General features: G+C 36.2%; 1 protein-coding gene across 24 annotated transcripts in view; it reads right to left on the bottom strand.

The window, feature by feature from the left end:
• NRCAM (neuronal cell adhesion molecule) overlaps positions 1 to 17,999 on the bottom strand; it is a 321,453-nt gene that overhangs the window by 131,393 nt on the left and 172,061 nt on the right. The gene's annotated exons all lie outside the window — the stretch shown is intronic.

Below are 17,999 nucleotides of genomic sequence, written 5' to 3'. Positions count from 1 at the left end.
AATATTATGTTGTTTTACCTAATACATTCACTACATCCCTTAACTACATAATGTACATTAATATAAAATGTAGGGCCAGGACTCCAAGGTTATCTTTGACTCTACCTCGAAGCTATCATCTCCATCACTTTATCTTCGAACTTGGCGTAGATGGGCAAGGAGCCTGATCTAGCCAGTTAAAGGCTTTTGCTTTGAGTATATGACCTTATTTGCCATTTACATATATCAAATTGACAACCAATCATAAGGCAAAAACAAAGCCTGTGGTCCCCTGAGGAGTGACTAATTAATCATTTTGGCCGATAACCTCCTTCTTGTATTAGGGCATATGGGCTTTCATAAAATGTTTCACTGGGAACAACAAGCCTCACTGTTCAGAAACTACTGCCCCATGTACCAATTTATTCCTTTCTAAAACATCTGTTGGCCATTATGTAGACATAGTTAAAAGAAAAAAGATCTATAGAAAAAAATACCGCTAATGAGGACATTCTGATTACTTGTACTGTCATATGTTAATTTGACCTTATTAAATATTGAAGGAGGCTATCTCAATGGGGAAGACATTAAAATATATACTTTTAAATTAAATCAATTCATCTTTCATGGAATGCTGCCATGGAATATCCCAGATGCTAACTTTATCATAAACATCTATTTAGAAGAAAGGTCATTTTTTCACATATATTCTATACTTAAAAATAGGGAGAGCCAGAGGCCAGAGTAAATCTCAGAGCAGATGTTCTATACATATTCTGACAGAATGTTTTCAAATGCATAAAATAGAATCCATAGGACTATAAAGGAAACCAATTTTAGTGAAATATACTTATCAAAATAGTTTTCTTACATTTGTGCCTCCTAGCTCAAGAATTCCTGCCTCAGAGGAAATAAACTATCTGCCACATCTTTCCAGCACTGTTAGAGAATGAGACCAGAAAGAACTATGTCCAGTGGAAGAGGCCATGGAATTTGAATGTTCTTATATCAGTAAGAGGATCAGAAAGAGGTGGAAGCATAAACAATATGAGAGACAAGAAAAACATAAAATGCTTTATTTCCACAGCTCATGATACTTTCCTACTTTTTCTTGCTTCTTTTAAGATCAAAATCATAATGCTGGTTCTGTGGTAGTACAATAGAGGAACAATGGTATGGGAATACTAGAGGCTCACTTAGAAAAAAACAATTTTATTCAATCACCAATACCAATCACCAAGGAAATAAAAACCTGGCTAGTAAGGTATACAAAGTTTTCTTTTAAGAATGCTCTTTTCTCTTTTTTTAATCCAGTATTTAAATTTCTTTTCAATGTAATTTTTATTTTCTAAGAAATGTATTCTGTTGAATCATACTAGGTAATAAAAATGAATTGTTTTGACTAATAATTTGCATAAAAAAGAAGGAAAACTACTGGGAAGTGTAAGCTAGTCACAGTCAAATCCCTAGAAATATACTCAGGAGACTCCCTAGGATTCAATGAAGAAAACCTAATCCTACCATAACAATTATTAAAAAAAATTACAGGAATCACATATGTGGTATTTCAAGAAAAGATGAAGTAACTAGCAAGAATTTAAAATGGTAACAAATCCTCTAATCATCATTTGCAAAGAAATCTATGCAATTTGAATAATTTAAAATTAATGTGTATATTGTTTTCTAATTCCAGCTCTAATAAGCACTTTCCATTTCTCTCACCAGGGGGAAAATAAATAATTGATGATAGAGTTAATTTCATTATTGAGGTCAGTCTCGTAGAAGTCAGCTTCAGAACAACGCAAGAAAGAAAACATGAGTAAAATGGTAGAGTTCACACACAAACAACATTTGTAGAAAATGAACCCACTATTTTACTCATGAATCTTCATCATGTCTTGGGAGTTCACCGGAAGGTATGCTCTGGCAGATCCTACCGAGGAACAGATTTAAGTATCAGTCTCTCAGATGTCTGAGGACTAACTTTGGTAAGTTTGGGGAGTTTCACCATCTAGGTGGCTACTAGGTGATGATTTTTTTTTTTACATACCAAAAACTGTCTACTAAGGCATGGAGATTTGGGGATCTGCATTGGCGGAAAAAGTAGCCATGCTGATCAAGTCAGGCATCCCTTTGAAGTTCAAAACTAAGAAATGATGTAAAGATGTAGTATTTCCCTTGGATGAGTCATACCCCACTCTCAAAGCTCTACTAATATAATTTCCATGAAAGGGAACATTAAGAAGGATAGGTAACTGGGCACCTGTGAGTCACTGGGACTAATCAAGAACTAGTTAATATAAGCTTCAGAAGGAAAATTTAGAGAACCTTAGGCACGCATTACCTCTCTACATCCATATAATGATTCTAGAATAAGTGGAAGGGCATAAGCATTTATAAAATGCCTACTATGTGCGATGTGAGACACTGTGCTAAGCACTTTTTACAAGTATTATCTCATTTGCTCATTACAGCAACCCTATGAGGTAGGTGCCATTGATATCGCCATTTCACAGTTGGGGAAACTGAGGCAAAGAGGCTAAGTAACTTGCCCAGCGTCACATAGGTAGTAAATGCTTGAGTCTATATTTGAACTCTGGTCTTCTTGACTCCAGGTCTGGTGTTCTATCAGCTGTGCTACCTAGCTGCCTAGTAGAAGGCAGTACTTAGATAGTTTTCGGCTTATCCTACTTAAGTGAAAAAAATAATAGGAGGCTTGGGTGATTTTACCCTTATCTATAATCCCCTCAATATCGGCTCTTCCTTTAACAGTGCGTGTTATAATCCATTTGCACTTTTTATTTTCTGTGATTTTTATCTGTGTTGTCTCACAAATCCTCTGTAGAAGACCTGCAATGGAAAGGACATTGAATTTGGAATCAGAAAACCTAGGTTCTAATCCTGGCTCTGCTACTTACTAGCTGTGTAACTTTGGAAAAAATCACTTTTCCTCTTTACACTCTACTTCCTTACTTGTAAAATGAGGAGGTTGGATTAGAGAACCAATGAGGTCCCTTCCTGCTCTGAATTTTGATAATCTATGCCACAGGCTAGAGGACTTCTTCTGTGTATTATATGTGTGTATACACATACACTTACATATGTCTGTATATATGCATATACACATACATATATACATATACGCGTCCATATATGTATATGTGTGTATGTATGTATGTGTATGTGTGTATATGATTAGTACCAGTGCAGCATTTGGGAGGTCCATCAGCTATCCTTCACTATTTGCATTTCTAAAATGTTACTTACATTACTTCTTACATACAAGTCACCGGTAATATGTTTCAGCCTACTTATGCCTACTATATGTCTTTCCGTTGCTCTTTGGGTCATCAGTAATTTTGATTCTTCCAGAATTGTAGTGTTTCACGACTCATAGGCATATAGCATCATTGGGAGAACACTGGCGTGAAAAAACATGGGTTTTTGTTTCAGGAAGCATCTTGGATCATTCAAAATGCTGCAAAATTTCCAGCATACTGACCCATTCTTTTTCTTTTATTTAGTTTTAATCCCAGATCATTCTACAATTGCCCATGCAACTATGTCATTACTAAGGTGATAAATATTTTTCATCCACTTGGTTTTTCCTGTGTAGATTGTTATGGTCATCTTTTTTTTTGTGGTTATCAATGAGGAAGTTGATTCAATCAGCAAAACATTATCCACAAGCGGAAGCATCTGGAGAACCTTACCATTTACAGGTAATCCTTCTTCCACATGGAGCATTCATGGGACAGTCTCCATGACAGTGATGAATACCTCTGGTATTTTCCTGTTTCATGACTTGAAATCAGAGGATCAATGACCAAAACTATTTCTGTGGTTGTATCTCTCAGGGAATCTAATATGATCTTAATATATACATAGGAGTCTCCTTGTCAAAAGAGGATTTTTAAGGACACATTTTGCTCTCTTGAGTAATTTTTTTAATGAAAAAATAATAGATGTTATAATTGAGATCTTACCTCTTAATATCTTTCCATGAGTTCTATGTCCATCAAGATGTGGGAATAATTTGTCCTTCATACAAGTATAGATTATTCTAATAAAGATACCAGAGATGAAAAAAGTAGGCATATAGGCTGGTAGCTTCGACTGTCCTTTCGATTACCTTTTTATACTAATGAATTTTTCCATTTTAGAAAATTAAGACCATTTTCCCTTTTACTTGATTTGGCGAACCAAGAAAAATTGTTGCTGCTGTTGTCTTTTCAGTCATGGTTGACTCATCATGATCCCATTTGGGGTTTTCTTAGCAAATATACTAGAATGGTTTGTCATTTTCTTGTCCAACTCATTTTTCAGATGAAGAAACTGAGGCAAATAGACTTGCCCAGGATCACACAGCTAGTAAATATCTGAGGCTGTATTTGAACTTAGGTTTCCCTGACTCCTGGTTCCTGGCCTGACACTCTAACCACTGTGCCATCTAGTGTAATACTTTATATTTATACTAAGAAACCATAAACAACTATGAGCAACCAAGTTATTCTGAGTATTATAAATGCTCAAATCACTTACAAATGACCTATGAAGGAAGATGCTATCCACCTCCAGAGAAAGAACTGATAAATAGAAGTATGCATAGTATAATTTTAATATATTTATATGTCTGTCAAATGTTGGCCTTCTCTTGGGTGGGGAAGGCAGGAAGGAGACCATTTTGAACTTAAAATGTTACAAAAAAAATTAAATTAAACAAAAAGAAACAGTAAGGGACTCAGCATCAAGTAGTGGGTGTAGGTCTTGCCTCAGATTCAAGAAGACCTGCTTATACAAGTGGACTGTGTGATCCTGGGCCAGTGAGCCATTTAATCTCTCACTGCCTTCAGGAAACTCTCTAAAAATAGCAAAAATGCTGCTGGTCCGCATTGGTAGAAGGAGTTTCTTCATTAAGTAATACACTGACTAAATTAGAGATATGGATTTAAGAAACACAGTCTTATGTGGAGGAGTTCCTTGATTCAATACATCAGGAGAGGGTAAGTTAGATCTCATAGAGACCATAACATGTCTATAAGTAACACAATCTCTGTGCCTGCTGTGTCACTTTACAACACTAATTCTGAACATTGTGATTAATCTCAGCATGTTCTCTGTGGTTTAATTGCCTTGATCCAGAAATATGAAAGAATTCTTAAATGAAAATTTCTTACTGGAGATGTTACAATCTATTAGGGAATGTTCCTAAATTAATAAGGTGGTTTAAAAAATTTCTACTCCAAGTAATAGAAAATACTGCAACTCTTTTCCTATAAAGTTGATTCATATTTGTCTGCCTAGAACCAATGACATATTGTCCTAAGTATCACCTCAAAAAATGTTTCTGCTGATCCTTTTGAATGCTATGTACTGTTTCTCTTCATTGTCTTCCTTGGCATTGTATCCACTTTTTGCTGTGAAAAGAATTTTAGTTTTAATTGTATACATGCTATCCCCTCCTTCTTCCTCTGCCACCCCACCCCCATTTAATGTTACTTTTGACCTCTTAGCTTTTAAAGCTATGTACTCCATCAGTTATGACTGATCACAGCATTTCTCTTCTTGCTGGCAATAGCGCATCTTCAAGAAAAATTCCCCTTTTCCAGATAGTTTGAAGATGCTGAAAACAAACTGGAATGATTTATTATCACAATCCACATTTCTGCTCTAGAGTCACTGATATCTCCAGTGAGATCTTATGCATCATGGAAGTGTGAAACAAACAAAAACAAAAAAACCTCTCAGCTAATTTGAATAAAAAGACCAAGCAAGTGCAACTGGGACATTTTAAACACGTTCCATTTAAGAGCTGTTTTAGTTTCACTTTATTCATGTAAGTGTCGCATACCCTTTTCTTTTTCCATTCCTACTATCACTATTGTAGTCTACGTCACCATTACCAGAAGCTTGACCATGGCAATAGTCTCCTGATCCGTCTTCCAGTCCTAGTCCAATTTAAAACTTTCCCAGTTCAGTAATCTCCCACTTTGAAAAAATCATCCCATGTTCAAAAACCTTCAACGAATCTCCACTGCCAAGAGCATATTGTCCAGAATCCTTAGCCTGGAGCTCAATGTCTGAATGTCTCCTGCTTACCATTCTGAATCTTACTTCCCTATATGAACTTTCTTCTCCAAACTGAATTAGTTATTCTTTCCTGGATGCATCTATCTCTTCCTCCCTTCTATTTTATTTAAGTCTTCCTGCACACTTAGCTCAAATTCTACCTTCATAGTCTAATAACTGTTCATTTCTATCCTATTCAAATAGCACTCATGTGCTACTTCATAGAATTATAGACTGAGATGGCAAGTGATTTGTCTTAGGTGGTAAATAGTTTTGAACCCAAATCCTTTGTTTCTGAATCGTGTGTGTGTGTGTGTGTGTGTGTGTGTGTGTGTGTGTGTGTGTGTGTGATGGGGATACTATTTGGATGTTGGTAGTGAAGAGTCCATTGTGTCAAAATGATGGTATTTTCTAAAAGGGAAAAAATATTTCACCATTTTCTATAGGCATTCAGGGCTTGCTGAAGGTTACAAGTTTTCAGAATTGACTATCTCCAATTTAGGTACAGTAATTAATCGATAGATAACTTCAGTTCAACAAATATTTATTCAATGCCTCTTAGGCTGGAATTGAATTGCCACAATAGTCTCCTTTTCCCTATTTCTCTGAGATAACTCTTCAAGTCATTTTTAGCAGCTGTGTGTTCCTGTCACTAGGATTTAACTGTGCTACATATAAAACCAGTTATGAAGACAGTCTTATGCCCTCAAGTAGACGATAATGTTAAAACATATTTGTATTTAAAGTATTTATGAGAGTCAAATGTTACATAATAAAGATGAATATTCCAATGCCCTCCAATTTGAATACATTTTTTCCAGCTCATTTGAATCTTGTAGTTTTGTCTAATTGTATTTATTGACTCCTCAATAATTGTGTGGTTACAAGAAACAGCCCATTTGATCAATGGCATTGACTCAATCATAAATAGGATATAGCAAATAAAAAACAGAAATGTAAAGGAACCAATTTTTTTTCTGGCTCCCTCACTCTGTCTGTCTGTCTCTCCCCATGTTGAAATGTCCTTTCTATTCTTCTATGGCTTTTCTTTTACCATGCCAGCAGTCTCTGTAAGCAGAGCTTTTGTGTGGTACAGTATCAAAAGCTTTATAGAAAAAAATGGATTAATTATGTTCACTGCTTCTCCTTTGTTTATCCTTTCTGTACTTGTGGAATTGAAGCAGACCAAGGGAAATGCATGTCTAATCACAAATGCAGACTATTCTTCTATGCATTTCTATGCATTTCTTACTGTAATGATTTAAAGGCCCTTCTTTGCTGATCAAAAAACAAAAACAAAAACAAAAAACAACTTCCTGAGATTAGTTACCTTAAACACATCCTGTGTGTTTCTATTGTTTGTAAACTTGAACCAAAATTGCATCCTCCCATATGACTTGTGGTGTTGCATGAAAAGTTTGTATATCGATATGCACATTTTCTTCAGAGCCATTTAATTTTTTTGTTAAATTATCAAATGTCAGACAGAATCTCTTGCCTTCCATGAACGCTGAAATAGAAATACTTCTGTCATTGGACACCTATATTTCCTGTCTACCTGTCTGTATTCCTGAAAGGGAATAAGCAACTTTTCATCCACGTAGTCCTAAGAGAATCAGAAACTGAGGGCCTGGAAGTTTGGAAACAAGCAAAAGAATTCTAGCGTCTGCAACAAATGAAAGCAAAAATTACTCCTGAGTGTGTGTTTTTTTTGTGTGTGTGTGTGTGTGTGTGTGTGTGTGTGTGTGTGTTTTGGGAAGTGATGTAACACTCTCTTTTTCCAACTAAGAACTAGAATTGCAAACAGTTAAGCCTTTTGCAAGAATAAGCATTGGACAAAAACTGGTTTGATACGAATTTGATAACATAATAAGAAAAAGTTGCATCTATGATTGAAACAGATTAACAATACAATAATACTAGTTTGATGACAAGAAGAGGATACCAATTGATATACCTAATTTCATCAACTAGATAACTGAGTATCTGAATGAGAATCCTTTAGACAATGTTGCTCATAGAATGTCAATCATCTAGCCTTTGCCCAAAGAATTCCAATGAGGGAGAATCCATCACCTCTCAAGGCAACTAATTCTACTTTTTGGATTGCTCTGGTCAGTAAGTTTTTCTCACAGTGAACTGAAACCTGCCACTCTGCACAGCCCTTCCATAGAACCTAGTTCTATCTACCTTCCGAAGATAAGCAGTCCTGAAAATATTTGAAGACAGTTATCCTATTCTACCTCAAATCTTCTCTTTTTCAGGTTGAACACACCCGATTCCTTCAATTGATACTTGGATAGGAGATGAAGGCTCATCTCTATTCTTTTTTCCCTCATCTGAAGGCACATTGAGCTTATCAATGTCCTTAACAGAATATAGTGCCCCAAACTCTATATATCTTTTAATGAGGACAGAGTGAAAAGGGACTATCATCCTTGATTTGTACATTGTGTCTCTCTTAATACAGACAAGATATTAGGTTTTTTAGTGGTGATTCACACCGAACTTGCAAATTCCCCCTAGTCCAAGCCCACTTTGAATCTGTGAAGTTGACTTCTTCACAAAATGTAAGACTGTTTTATATGTATTAAATTATAGCGTATTTGCTTTAGCCTGATTTCCTAGCCAGCTGAGATATTTTGGGATCTCAATTTTGTCTTTCAGTGTGTTATCTGTCCTCAGGATTGTGTCTGATGAAATTGCATTAAGTATTACATCTATGCATTTATCCAAGTCATTGATAAAAATGGTAAACAGCATGAGGCCAAGGATAAACCCTCAGAGCACTCTTATAGAGACTTTTCAAATTGATATCAGTGAATTAATAGTTACTTTTTTTGGATGCAGCCATTCTCAGAATTCTAAATTTACCTAACTGAAATGAATGAATGGTTACTCTTTGGATATAGTTATTCATCAAACTCTGGATTTACCAAACTGTATTAAAAACATAAAATTAACAATATATTTGGGTACCTTCTTCCTCCTCATTGAGGTTATTATGGTTCATAATACACATGTTGGTAGGCTTTTTTTAAAAAACTAAATTTGAATAATTGAAAAAAGAATGAAAGTGATAAAAATATTATTATCCATTCAATTCAGTGATTTTCCTCTGTAATTTCTTTAATTGATAAAGTCCCAACTGAACATATAGTAAGAGAAGACTATTCATATAAAATGCTTTTCCACTTTTATTTTTTCCATAGAATACTTCCAGACACTCCATCCATACATAAGTGTACATGTATAAACACCAAAATGTGGTTGGACTGGCAACTTAAGCGCTGCTGATTAGAGAACACCTCAGGTGCAGTCAGGGCATACGGCTGCATCCCAGGAACGCATTAATCAACACATTCAAGGAATGCATTAATCAACACTGTGGCATAGTCTGGCATGCTCCATTGTTTTATTGTAACACACTAGAAGAATACACAAAGCACGAATCTGAATGAGAATTTCTACAACATTACTGGGAAAAAAAGTCTTCTCAGGGTTTTATGTACCATACCCTACTCAACCTTTTCAAAAGACATTGTTCTCTCTCATAACCCTAATAGCCTGATTTTGTTTTCTGAATTATTCAACCAATAACTATCTTTATAGCTAGACTGTTTATCAAAGGTAGAAATATTTTCTACAAGTATGAATACTTAACTTCTTTTTTTTTCTTTGCCTGCAAAAACTAAAGGCATGATTTAACTCTACAGTCACATGTGATGGCTACCTTTGACACTATGTTTAAGAATTAAAGATTCACTTCAACCTCCTGCTCTTTCCAGGGTTTCATTTGCTCAGTCCCCAGATAAACCTGCTGTCAGAATCTAATCTTTTCAATGAGCAGCCATGGATAAAATGCCCAGATGTCAGGAGGGGAGATGACAAGACACCCACATAGCACATATGCCTACTTTTAGGCATAAACTAAATGTTTATGCCTATTGGTGGCTATGTAGAAACTTGAGTCTATGTAGTCACTTACGTTTATGTATGTATGCTTGTCTTTGCTCACTAGGTTATAAATACTCAGAGGGTTTAGGGAGGGAAGAGAGAAGAGGATAAGTATTTAGCACCTACTATGTGCCAGGCACTGTGCTAAGTGCTTTATAATTATTATCTCATTTGAGCCTCACAACAACCTTTTGAGGTAGGTGCTATTTTTTATTCCTCTTTTACAGTTGAGGAAACAGGCAAACAGAGGTTAAGTGACTTGCCCAGGGTCACATAGCTAGTAAGTGTTTGAGGCTGGATTTGAACTAAGGTCTTCCTGACTCCAGGCCCAGCACTCTATCTACTGAGCCACCTAGCTGCTGCATACCATTATTGGTTTAATCCAATTAAATAAATGTTGTTTGTGCTTAATAAAAATTTAGTTTTGAAAATGCAGGTATATCCTATGCTCCATCGGCATCCATCCAAGGCAGAATGTCCTAATGGATAGCGAGTTGGCATCAGAGGAAGGCATCATGGGCAACCAGGAAGACCTAGGTTGAAGCCCTTCCTCTGACCAATAATGTCTATGTGACCCTGGGCAAGTCCCTTAATCACCTAGTGCTCTAAGGAATTCTCTCGGTTTATAAGTGGAACAGAAGGTGCTTACTGGCATTGGTAGAGTTTCCTAACTTGAGACTTTCCTGTGCCAATGAAATCATCTGTCCAGCACCCATCCCTCATATTGATATAACAGATCATTAGAAATATTAGCCAGATTATACTTCTAAATGAAATTAAAATTAGAAGTATCTATAACTTCACCTTTTAATGTCTTTCACATAAAAAGCAATACTTTGATATAGAATCATCGTGGAGGACTAATTTGCTAGCAACATGTTCTCTACTGACCTCAGAAGACTTTTAAAAAATATAAATAAAAATGCAACGTCGATAACATGTGAATAGAGTGACATTAGTAGACAAGTTCCTTGAGAGGAGTTATCTGACTTTTGAATTTGTATTCCCACGTGTAGCACAGAGCTTGATACATAGCTGACAATTAATAAATGTCTAATGATAATTGATCAGCCACAGTAAGTGAAAGTACATCCAGTTAGTAGATATTTTCAAAGATCTCAAGCACTAAGAATCAACCATCATTTACAAATACATTTACTTATATAATTCTCCCCTTTCCCTTCCAATCGCCCCCAAATCAATTTTTAAGCACTCATTTTCTCTCTAAAACATAGTCAGGGGAGAGAGATGGGAATTATGCAAGAAAATTGATTTCTGCTGCCACTATAGGTATAATTTCCTTCCTGGCTGAACCTCTGATGGGTTGTTTAGAATAGATGAAAAGTGTTGAACAGTGAATTCTTAAGCAATATTTAGCATTACAGAGACATTCATATCTCATGAATTACTCTTAAAAATCCTTCAAGGGGCAGCTGCAGCTGCTGACAACAAAAGCACCCCAATCTGGGGGGCTGGTATATATGTGTATGTGAAATAATGATTACATGGAGGTAAAACAATTTCCTCTTCAAAACTGAGGGGATAGGGCATGAATTATATGAATAAATACAATATGTTATGTACCACAAGCTTTTTGAGAGGAGAGACTTTGTTTTATTCATCTTTGTACACCCTAAAATCTTTGCATGTACAATGATCATAAATATAAATCTAGGAGGAACCTTAGGAGATACCTAGCATAATTTATTATTTCATGGTTGAAGAAACTGAAGCCCAATGTCGGAATGACCTGCTCAAAGTCATACAGATGACCAGTGGCAGAGGTGAAATTTTAACCCAAGTGCTCTGACTCTATGTCCAGTATAATTTCATTTGTACTTTATCAATATTGATTTAAACAGATCTGAATATTTCTTGAATGAAAGAATGAAGATAAGAAATTGGGAATATATTCTCATAGATGGGCAGGGCTGAAGGCAGAATAAATTCGTAAGTAGTTTTAAAATGCTGATTCGGGTTTTGTTTATTTCTTGACTGATGCAAGTAATTGATAAATCTCTGAGATGATAAAGACCCGAGTACTGTTTTGTACCAATTTAGAGCTGAGTTTCAATGTGCATAAAGACATAATTATCATACATTATCATCTGGAGGCATGGTAAAACATTGATAAGTAGCAGTGTAAATGATATCAGAGTGACAATTATCTGTGTAATCGTGAGCAAGCCACTTCATGGGTCAGCTTCCTCCTCTGCAAAATGAAGCAGCTGGACTACGTGACCTCCAAAGGTCTGTTCTTAGTAGTGAATCCTATGACCTTTCCCTTATGTTAAAACTCTTTAGCTTCAAACATTTCTCATTGGGTAACAAAGTTGATTCAGGTCTTCGTTGTTGGATTTAATTATACACTATTAACTCTCTTCACCATAATGTATTGTTTAAATGCCTTGACTTTTAACAGCAAAAACAAAAAACATCACACCATGATAAAGGTTTGATTCTCATCAATGAAACTCATTACTGATGAAGTAGAAGCAACACAGATTTTTACAATGATATTGATTTGTTTCTTACAGCATAATTTTTCTTCCCCTTCATTCATACAGAGTATTTACTTGGGAAAGAGAAAGTCATACATGTTTTGCCAAAAAGAAAAATGCCATTCCATTGCAATAAGTACCTCCAGTCATGAGTCAGATTTTTCCTTTTCGAAGGCATTACATAGACTAAATTTTAAAGAGTAGCAGGGATATTATTTCTCTTCAGGGTAATGGACAAAGGAAACCCCTAACATCAAATTCAATTCAATTCAGTAAACATTGATGAAGTCCCTAAAATGTGACAGGGATAGAAAGATTAAAAAAAGACACAATCCAACCCTCAAGGAAACTATATCTGCCATGTGGGTGGGGGATGAGGATAATATATGCCATGTACATGAGTAATAATAATAAAATGTATGGAGTGATGGGAGCCAAAGGAGAGAATCAAAGTGCTCTAAGAAAATTTGAGGAAGGAGACAATACTTTCAGCTAGGATGATCAAGGAAGGCTTCATAGAGAAGGTGGAAATTGATTTGAACAGGGAAGTAAGAAATGAGGATGTACTGCATTCCACATACAGAGATGAATATATGGAGGCTAGGAGATGGCATGCCAGATCCCGGAGACAACTGGCAGTCTAGTGTGAATGGGACGTAGAGTACTAAAGTCCACAAGAAGGCTACAGTCAGATTATGAATTAAGTTAAATGTCGGGTTAAGGAGATTGTATTTTAACCTAGAGGCATTTAAAAAAAATCAGGATGCGACATGTCAAGACCTATGCCTTAGTAAGATTATGGTGCCATCTGTGTGCAGGATATGGTTGAAAGGGAAAAAAAAACTAGAGGCAGGAAGACCAGTCAGTAGGATATTGTTTAAAATTGCTACAGAATGTATAAAATGTTTAGGAGATTACCTTCCAAAATATACAAAAGAACCACATAATTACAACTACAAGCAACTGTTTACAGAAGCAAAGACAGACCTAAATAATTAGAAAAAATATTAATTACTCATAGGAAGGATGAGCCAATATAATCAGGAGCCAATATGGTAACAGGAGGCAGCTGGTGGTACAGTGGAGAGAGGGCTGGGAATCAGGAAGACCTGAGTTCAAATGTGGCTTCAGGCATTTACTACTTGTGTGACCCTGAGCAAGTCACTTAACCTCTGCCTGAATCAGTTTCCTCAACTACAAAATGGCACCTATCTCACAGGGTTGTTATGAAGATTAAATGAGATAATATTTGTAAAAAGTGCTGAGCACAATACTTAGTACCTAGGAAGTGCTACATAAATGCTTATTCCCTTCCCTCAGATAAAAGTGACGATGTTATCTAAATCTAAATATCTAAATATTGTCTAAATCAGTTTGCTTATTCAATGTCATACCAACCAAACTATTAAAAGATTACTTTATAGAACTAGAAGAAATTAAGTCAAGAAACTCAAGAAAAAATAAGGGGGGGGGATGGGATTGAAGGTGGCCTAGCAGTGCCACATATCAAACTGTACTTTTGTTGTTATTGTTGAGTTGCGTCCAACTCTCTGTGACCCCATTTGGGCTTTTCTTGGCAAAGATACTAGGGTGGTTTGTCGTTCTCTTTTCCAGATCATTTTATAGGGGAGGAAACTGAGGCAAACGAGGATAAGTGACTTGCCCAGGGTCACACAGCTAGTAAGTGTCTGAGGCCATATTTGAACTCAGGAAGATGAGTCTTCCTGGCTCCAGGCCTGGTGCTCTATTCACTACGCCAACCTAGCCGTAGTAGTAATATTAAAACAATTTGATACTGGTAAAAAAAATGGAATAATCAGGGGACTAGATTAGGTACAGAACATACAGAAATAATTTTATCTCATAGTCTAGTATTCAGTAAATACAAAGACCTCAGCTACTGGCACAAGGGGTAGGAGGAAGATAAATTGGATTTTTGTTAATTAAAAAAAGAGAGAGAAAGAGGCAAAGGTATTATAGATGTGAAATGTTATATATACTTTCAGATAAGGCCACTGTATTATTAGCTTTATTTAAGTGATTTACTTCATTCTAAGATAACTTTCAAGAAGTGAGAATGATCTGTAAATAATTGTAATGTAAAAATGAAACATATCAATAAAGCTTTTTTTTAAATAGTCCAGTTGAGCTGTGAAGGGGATTTGAACAAAGGGTGGTAGCAAGATGGGCAGAAAGAAAGGGACAAATGCATGAAATGTTGTAGAGTAGAACTGACAGGACTTAGCAATGTATTAGATGTGAAAGATGAAGGAAATGGGAGAGTCAAAGATGTTTCCAAGGTTTTGAGGCTAGGTACCAGAAAGGAACATGAGTAGGGAAGTTTAGGTTTGGGGGAAATCAATGATTTAACAAAAATATATCAAATATCTGTTATGTACCAGGAACTCTTTCTGGCACTTAAGATACAAAGGGAGAAAAAAGAAACAGTTTTAGTCTTCTGTGATCTTGTATTCTACCTGGGGAGACAAGATGTACATTCATAAGTATATTAAAAATAAATCCAAGGCGGTTTTGGGAGGCACTGGTAGCTGGGATGAGGAGAGAATCAGAAAAGGGTACTAAGAATTCCGAGAGGTAAAGTTAAGGAAGGAACACATTCCAGGCAAGGAAGAAAGGCAGTGCAAAGTGTCAGTTGAAATTCTAGTTGGGCAACTATGTGGAAATGTCCAGCAGGAAGTTGGAGATAAGGACCTGTAAGAGATTCGAGCTGGATATAGAAATTTGGTAGTCATAAATGAATACATGGAAGTGAATAAGCTTACCCAGGAAAGACTGTAGAAAGAGAAGAGAATCTAGGGCAGACTCTTAGGGAGGTAGGAGGCAAGCAATTCAAGAAGCAGTCATCATATGATTTCCAAGGGCATCGAGAAGGCCCTTATGTCCACTTACTGGCTATTGCCACTACCACTTCTTCACTTTGTTATATGGTTCTCTGGGGGTACAAAAACAGTGCTATCAACAAAAGGAAAAAAGGAGCCTGTGAGATAGTAACTTTGTCTACTTCATGATTTTGACTAAAGCTGGCTCTACTCAGAAATCTCACTACTATGAGGACTGTGGGAAAGGCTACAGAAAACTCTAAGGAGTTAGCTACATAAAAACTCTCTGACTATCAAGTCGAAGGTCAAATGCCTGAATAGCCTGGGGATGTCCTGAATAGGAGCAAGCTTCAGAAATGCTGAGAATAGCAGCAAGTCACAACAAAGTCGGGTCATTGTATTGCAAGGGAAAGGAATGGAGAGGACACCCAATATTTAGTTTCGACCAGATTAAACCATTAACAGAAAGAAAAACGAGACATTTTAGTGGCTCTGCTGGTGCCTAACAGCCAAAAAGTTAATTCAGTAGCCTTAAGAAAAGACAAGCCAAAAAAGATCACAAAACCAGCAGGCAATCAGAGAGGTGGAATTGTACTTTATTCCATTTGTTACTTCAGGAAAGAGGTTTTAAATCCCATGTCTCTTAAACAATAAGTAAAAGAGAAAATGAGGTACCCAGGCCAGGGAAATTCCCTTGGAGACCAGAGAAGTAAGTGCCATCGAAAATGGGGAAGCACCTGCTTTAGGGCTCATCACTACTATCTGGAAAGGCACAATGGAATTCTTTATACTTGTCCCTCTTTGCTCCCGAAAGTTTTTTGTTTTGTTTTGTTTTGACTTTTCTTTATTAACTGTCATTTGTAAGTCACCAGTAGGGTACTGCTCTCTTTCCACTACTCTGAAGTATCTCATAACATATTAACTTACAGCTGAGAGACTAAGAAAAGCTGACCTATCTCATTCTAAGTACTAGTATGGTATTTTAGAATATTATGAGGTTGTTTTATATAATAACAATAGGGAAATATTTTCATCTCCCAAATAGTTTTATTTGAATTGGTCTACCTATCCCCTGCTCTAATGGGCTCTCCTTTTAATTACATTGCCCAGCATTATAGATGGATCTCACTTCATGCAGCAAGACGCTTTCTTGAAAGTTTATTTAAAACAGACTTAAGCTTGAAAATCGAGTTGTAGGTTCAAGACAAGAATCATAGGTTTAGAGTTGGGAGGAACCTTAAAGTTCATCTATGCTATCCTTGTCAACTGAAAATACATATTTCAACACTCCAAAGAGCTGTGAATTTATCAATGTGGTTCCTTCTTTCCCCAATACAAATGGTTAGCACTCCAAGCCTCAACAGGTTATTTACATGAATTTTTCTATAAGAAAAAAAACCCATGACTTGGCGATCAACATTCTGGTGGCGAGCTTCTTTGACCAAGGCTAGTCCTTGGACCAAAACTGTACTCTGACAAGGGGCCTATCACAGTTTGGCAGCCTTCAAGAACTCAGGGTCATCTCCATGCTATGATAAGATACTGGAGTAGGACTTTAGTGGAAACAATGAAAACGCTTTATCAGTTTTGCAATATGAATGTCTATGTCACTTCTGAAAAGAGACAAATGCCTACATTATCTGCTTTTCAGAGCAACATTACTGGTTTCTTAGGCTTAGTTGGTAGTTTCAGAACAGTTCTAAATTCTAGCAGCTGAATAAATAACGCCAAAACTGAGTAATTCATATAGAATCTTCCTTGATACCCAACGGAAATGGTAAGCCTATTTTGGTGTTTGACTCATTAACTTTTTTTAAAAATCTAAAGATTACCCTCAAAAAAAGGTTTTCAGGAGAAAACAACATACACTAATAGTTTAACTATTATAAGATCTTGAATGCTGTCCACTTTCTTAGTTCAAAGTTTGGTGAGACATTCCCTTAAGAAAGCTGCAGACGTAAAAAGGTATAGGATGAAATGCCTGAACAATTTCTCTCTCAGTCTCTCTCTCTCTCCCTGTCTCTCTCTCTCTCTCTCTCTCTCTCTCTCTCTCTCTCTCTCTCTCTCTCTCTCTCATACATTCCATTAGGCAGACATCATTGTTGAAAAAAAGGCTTTATACAGGTTCTCTCTGGCATGCTCTAGATCTCCAAATAAGATTTTTTCCCCTAAACTGGCAACAGATGACTATTGAGATGTCATTGAAGTCCTACCAATGCTATCTCTGTTTTAAAGCTTATAAAGCTGTACTATAAAAATGGGGGAAGCAGAAAGCAAAAATAAAAGCCAACTTAAAAACTTTCCAAACAGACTTTTGAACTACCTGACCTCATTGTGTGATTTGAGATAGCATGTAGACAGTAGTATCTCAGAAGATTTTTGATATGTATTTGTGGGGGAAAAATAACACACACAATTCTTTTCTCAGTCAAATATGTGCTTATAAATTCAATCTCTAGTTCCTACAGAGGCATATTTGTTTACTCTTAGAGTTTCTGCTCTGAGTTCTGTTCTCTGTGCAAGTTTCACATTTCGTGGTTTATTAAATCAATCTTAATAGGAAAAGATATGCAGTGCTGCCTTGTTTTCCCCCTGAGATTTAATCTACAACCCAATAAACAGCAAAAATCAATGATTTTGAGTCTATAGTCTT

The sequence above is a fragment of the Trichosurus vulpecula genome, chromosome 5 (assembly GCF_011100635.1).
Source record: "Trichosurus vulpecula isolate mTriVul1 chromosome 5, mTriVul1.pri, whole genome shotgun sequence".
Classification (NCBI taxonomy): Eukaryota; Metazoa; Chordata; class Mammalia; order Diprotodontia; family Phalangeridae; genus Trichosurus; species Trichosurus vulpecula.
This window is presented reverse-complemented; position numbering and strand designations above follow the sequence as displayed.